Source organism: Agrilus planipennis, unplaced genomic scaffold (assembly GCF_000699045.2).
Source record: "Agrilus planipennis isolate EAB-ADULT unplaced genomic scaffold, Apla_2.0 scaffold22, whole genome shotgun sequence".
Taxonomy (NCBI): domain Eukaryota; kingdom Metazoa; phylum Arthropoda; class Insecta; order Coleoptera; family Buprestidae; genus Agrilus; species Agrilus planipennis.
This window is the reverse complement of record NW_020438874.1, coordinates 752,971-758,635: the sequence shown is the minus strand read 5'-3', so window position 1 is coordinate 758,635 and position 5,665 is coordinate 752,971. Positions and strand designations below refer to the sequence as shown.

Genomic DNA, 5,665 nt, shown 5'->3' with positions numbered 1-5,665 from the left:
TGCCGCATTGTTACTTTCCAGGCTGGAGATTCTTTTTCTTTACATTGTCCTTTAATGACACAGGTATTCAACAAAGCATCAGAATATTCCAATGGACACTGAACGTCGGTATTGTAATACAGGTTCACCATATTTCGCATTTTGCAAGCTTTATTTATGTGAATACATCAGACAATGTCAAGATTTTTNACCTACCCTATTGATAAAGATATTTAAATAATGTTTATATAACTTTCTCAATATTTTTATGTATTTTTCCATTAGTTTTACCTTTGAATATTGTTTAAGAATGACTATACAAATATTTACATGAAATGTATAAAAATTGGCATATTTATTAACTTTGAACCCCCATAACTTTTTATGGGGGTGAGACCGCCACGAACTTTTTATGGTACAGTGGTGGTGGAGACCTTCGACCTTCTCTTTCTATCCCCCCCATCATCATCTAGACCTTTACCAATCCTTCGTCAATAAACGGAAAACACCGTCGTCGCTTCCCACATAAATATTATTGTTTCTGGCAACGCCGGGTGAAAGAATCATTGTCGGTGTGATACGCCATTATAAGCATGCAGGAGGGAAGGACACGTGACGACGCTGGCGTCGGCGACGCCATTTCGCAAAAGCTAATCTTTATGACTGACGGTTCCGATAGTAGCGACGTATAGCATTTACGTATATGGGTTTCAAATTTCAACATTATCGGCAGCTTCGACCAAACACGCGAGGGCTCTTGCCTCCGAGGCCCCTTTGTGGCTGCCTCGACTCGAACAATTACCTGCTTGCTACATTCCAAACGCGATAACGAAAATTGTTGTTACATCAGATGAAAAAGATGATACGCCGCCAGTCATGAATATCAATGTTCGTTTTTCTTTCTTTTAAAAAAACAATTCACTCGCTGACTTTTTAATATACAATAAAACAAAACGAAATTACAACCCCCCTTTTTTTTTCTCAATTATATCGGAAGTTCCTCGAGTAAATCCAAATTTTATTAATGTTGACTTACCTAAGTCATTCCATAAATGCCTGAATCGGCACTTCGCGAGCAGATACTCTACAATTTATTATGAAACAATAATAAGAGTTAGTACTTTGCATTAATGAAAAAAATAGACGAAGACTCACCCGGAAGAATACGGTGAGGTCCTGATCGTTAATCCTACAATGAAGATGATCTCCACGAAACTTATGTCATCCCAGCAGTAGCATATGTAAGTCCTCCTGATTACCGGTAGTACACACGGGAACTTGTACTGGAATTTATGGTGGAATAGGGAGTTTCTTTTTGTCATGGAGTAGATTAGTCAGAAAAATACTTGTGCTTTCTATTTGAATGCTACTTATTAGATACTTAACAAATTTTTTATTGTTTTTTTTTACTTTTTCTGTAATAGCATTTTTTTCATGTAAATGAGAAGCTATTTACAATTTTCTTGAACCAACAAGATACAGTAATTACACAAAAAACACCAGGGTTATTAATCTTCTAGCTGGTGAAAAGTATCTTGTGTTTATAAATCAAAGTTGGATAAAAATTAAACATTTATTACGATTTTGGCAATGTATGCGCAACACATTTGACAATAAAAAACAACGTTAAGCTTCTATAATAAATAAAAATTAAATGTTTTCCGCATACTTATAGCAAAACTTCGGTGTATCAAAATCTTATACATACAGTTAGTTATACGATACAAATCTGTATCTTTCAAAAATACATTTAATTTGGGAGCACTTAGGGCTTGCTACTGTATTCTAATTACTTGAAATAATCGAAAATGAAAATAATTAATATAACTGTCTGTTACATGCAAATCGCTGTCTACAAAGTCAAATTCACTTTAGGTTTGAACAAAAATTTATTGGAAATTGTAGATAATGGTTTCAGTTGAGTTTAATAAGGCCGGACTTTATCAAAAATATTAAATTTAAAATTTCCCTTTAATTAAAAGCAGAAATAAAACATTTTAGCAAACCCTTACATGCACTTTCACAACATCTTTATAAAAATAGCCTATTATTAGTCAACATTCTTAAAAAATTTTTGTTAAATAAGTAAACGTACAAAATGTCCGTAGTGTAAAATATTACGTAACATTCAGCATTATTATAAATATCAAAAACGTCACTGTTACGTTATCGTCAGAGTATTTAATTTATCACTCAGTTACCTCCGCACGAATCAGGTGATGGGAATGGCGCGTTCTCTTCATAAATCATCACCAAAGAACTGTACGACTTTCGTTTCTTCTTCATCTATATACGAAACGACCGCATTAATATAATCATAAAAATACATTTTAAACACGACTCAAGAGCGACTTTTTTTTTGTTCTTGAATGTCATTTTATTTACAAGATTGGAATATAAAGTCAGGACCAGAAAAATTGATAATAGGTAGTCAAAATTCGTTTAGGTATTCACATTTCACGACTCACGACCCTCTTTTGAGACATGCTAAAATTGTAGGTATCACAAAGCATCAAGCTCAGTAGCGCACACATGAAAAAACAATTGCTTTGCTTTAACTTTCAAAAGAAATTATTGATATAAAGTCTAAATATTTGGCTCGATCTTTGTCCAATTCTTTTATTTGCATATATGCGTGCGTGATAAGCAAAATTGTACCTATCCTTGGTAAGCCAGTCAAATTATTTTTGAAAATTTTACAATTGCAATAGGGAGATTTGAATTAAAAACTATTATTTTAATATATATGTCCTTTTTTGATAATTAAGGACTTTATAGTAGATAGTTCAACGATTACGTTTCAATCAGCTGTATTGCAAAATTTGGCAATTTTTTTATAATCAAATTCAATTAAGTACTCGAAAACAACTAAACTTTTGAATTTGAAACTTCGCACACTTTTTTAGTATTAAGAAAGGAACACTTTCACTAAATTTCATGAATTTTTTTGTGATTTATTAATCGTGGCAGAGCAATTATGGAAAGTCGAGTTTTAACATCATCTTTGCAAATATTATTTTTTAACTAACAGAAATTGTAAAGAACTTATTATCCTTTTACTGTTAAAACCTCCCTAATCTGAAATTTTATTTGTACCCTTATCAATATAAAAGCAATGCATATCGTGCAAAATTGTTATTACAAAATGTAACTGTGTCACATGTTGGATTATGTGTAATGTAGTTCAAGATTGTCGTACAATTGCAATTAGTTTTAGGTAATTTTCAGGGTCGTGTTAGAGACTACGTAGTGTATTTTAGAAGGAAAGATATAGGGGAAAGTATATAAGAAATTAGCCCCAGCATTTCACCAAAACCGTAAGCAAGTTTAATTATAAGAATCCTGATAATCAATGCGTGAGTCCCAATATTGAAAATATAGATAAAATAACAATAACTATCAATTCCTTTCAGAAAAATATTTTGAGGTTGTTTGAAGTTACAAAGAAGAAAGTTTTTATGTTAGAAAAGAAAAGCTTTAACGCAAATAACATTCAAAATGATAGTAAAGAGAATAATCCTTATTTGTTTTTCAAATCCAAATGTAAAAATGTTTTATTGAACACCATACAGATATCTGAGCAAAAAGCTATTTGGAACTCACTTTCGATTTCGAATCCTTTTATTAGGTACCTAGGTGGTGTATATTTTACTAGATATTATTTTTCCGAAAGCCTTCCATTCGCCAGTCAAAATGAAAACTGTAACTTACTTCTATTCCATTGTCTTTAAAGAACAATGGATTGGCATCCATTTAATGGTTGCTGAGGCTGCGCAATGTTGTTGATGTTTCATTGTCTTTCGTGTTTTTGATGGTCTTACCTTCTGCTGATTGGCGGAAGTTTCGTCGCAGCTGCTGGTGCTGCTACTGGAAGTGATACCCTCTTCTAATGTAAGTCTAGACGAAAGACCTTGTAATTCCATTTCCACATACAACTGATCCAACTGATCGTTAACCAGCGTGGGCTAAAAACAATATAAATCGCTTTTTATTAAGAGATATTTCTTATATGGCCCGACTGCGTTTTCAAATTTATTAAAAGAACGCTCCAACTGTCATCATTGATTGAACTTGTACGTAATTGGTTCAATAGTAGAATGCTGACAGATTGATTGACCCAACCGGTGAAAAATCCTTTTTTTTTAATAGATTCATATTGTACAATTCAAAAACATCGAATCGACAGTTAACCATGTGCTTCGGCAAAAAACCTAAGATTGAACTCCAGATAAACTCTACACAGCCAATGTTTTTAAGAGATATAAATGTAGAAAACGGACGATGTTTTGTCCATACATAGTCCAAGGTAATGGCCCGTGAGATTCAGAATTACCTCTACGTATCAGAACTTCAATAACTGTCGGACAGTGACAGTAATAAATTGATAAACACGGTCGGGCCACTCTTTTAATAAATTTAAAAACAGAAGACATTTTCTTTTTATTATTACATTCTATCAATTTTTTATATCATTGTAAATATATACCGGGTGTCCGGAAACCAGAGAGCTTTCTGACTAGAATATTTATTCTTTATCTAGTTAGTGCTTACCTGCTACAGAAATATTTTCAGACACCCGGTGTAATTAAACCCGAATTTGAACTAAATGAATTAATCCGAAACAATGTACGGATGGGAAGGGCTTCCTTGCGTGGCTGCAGTTCAACGAAAAAGACTTAGAGGGTCGCAAAAGTGCATAAACATCTAATTCTTCTGGCAGTCGCTCCTATAAGTCAAGTAAGGTGCACGTATGTCGTAACTAACATTAGGTGCTGCATAACGTACGATTCAATTTTAAATAATTAAAGAAAAAATAAAAACTGCGTTAAAAAGAAATGTGAAACTGAATAAAAGTTCGTTTCGGTCTTACGAACTATGTCTTTCGTTATTTATTTCTTTGGTTGAATGCATTCTTGCACAGAAGCCTCCCAATCCGATTTTCCCTTACATGCAATTTTAACGAATAATGAACAGTTGAAACAAAACTAAAACAATAAATCCATCAAGACAGGCTTCGATCGCTTCTGATTGGTGAGTTATTGTATTTTTGAGTAGTTAATTACTGGATAATTGCACAATGAACTGAAAATTCGAAGCGTACTTAATTTTTATTTGATTAATTAAATGACTACTTATTAACCGCAAAATATTTCGCTATATCTGATATTTAGTTTTGATCAAATGGTGAAACGGTTAGTCACATGAACGATAATTTTATGAATATACAAATTTTTAAACCCAAAACGGTTATAATCAAAAGAAATGAAATTCTAAAATAATGTTAGTAACATTAAAACAGAACATGGGTAATTTTTGTTTAATGATGAACTTTATACAATCCCCAAAAAATTAGTCGCGTGTCACGGAGACTTAATGTTTTAAGGTAGACACTGGAGGTAGAATAAAAACACTAATGCATTATAAGACAGTGTTTTCTAAGCGAAGGTAGTCGTGCACAAGATAAAACTAAAAAAATAAAATAAAAATATCATAAAAGAACTCGATGAGCAAAATATAAATACGTAAAAGAATTCTTGTCATATACGGGGTAGTCCATTATGCGCGCCTTGCTCTCTAGCGGTCTTAACGCTGAAAATGGAAGAAAATTTTTCCAATAAAAAATATTCTATCTGCGGATATACCGGAGGTATACATCAGCTGCCTTATTTTAAATGGAACACTGTAT

At 32.7% G+C, this 5,665-nt stretch overlaps 1 long non-coding RNA gene across 1 annotated transcript; it reads right to left on the bottom strand.

Annotated features, from left to right (window-relative positions):
• Positions 1 to 1,538: 1,538 nt before the first annotated feature.
• Positions 1,539 to 5,659, bottom strand: LOC112906393. Its single transcript, XR_003232314.1, has 2 exons — positions 3,691 to 5,659; positions 1,539 to 2,265 (listed from the first exon to the last, which is right to left on the bottom strand). It is a non-coding gene; the product is annotated as an uncharacterized LOC112906393 (long non-coding RNA).
• Between the last annotated feature and the right edge of the window lie 6 nt (positions 5,660 to 5,665).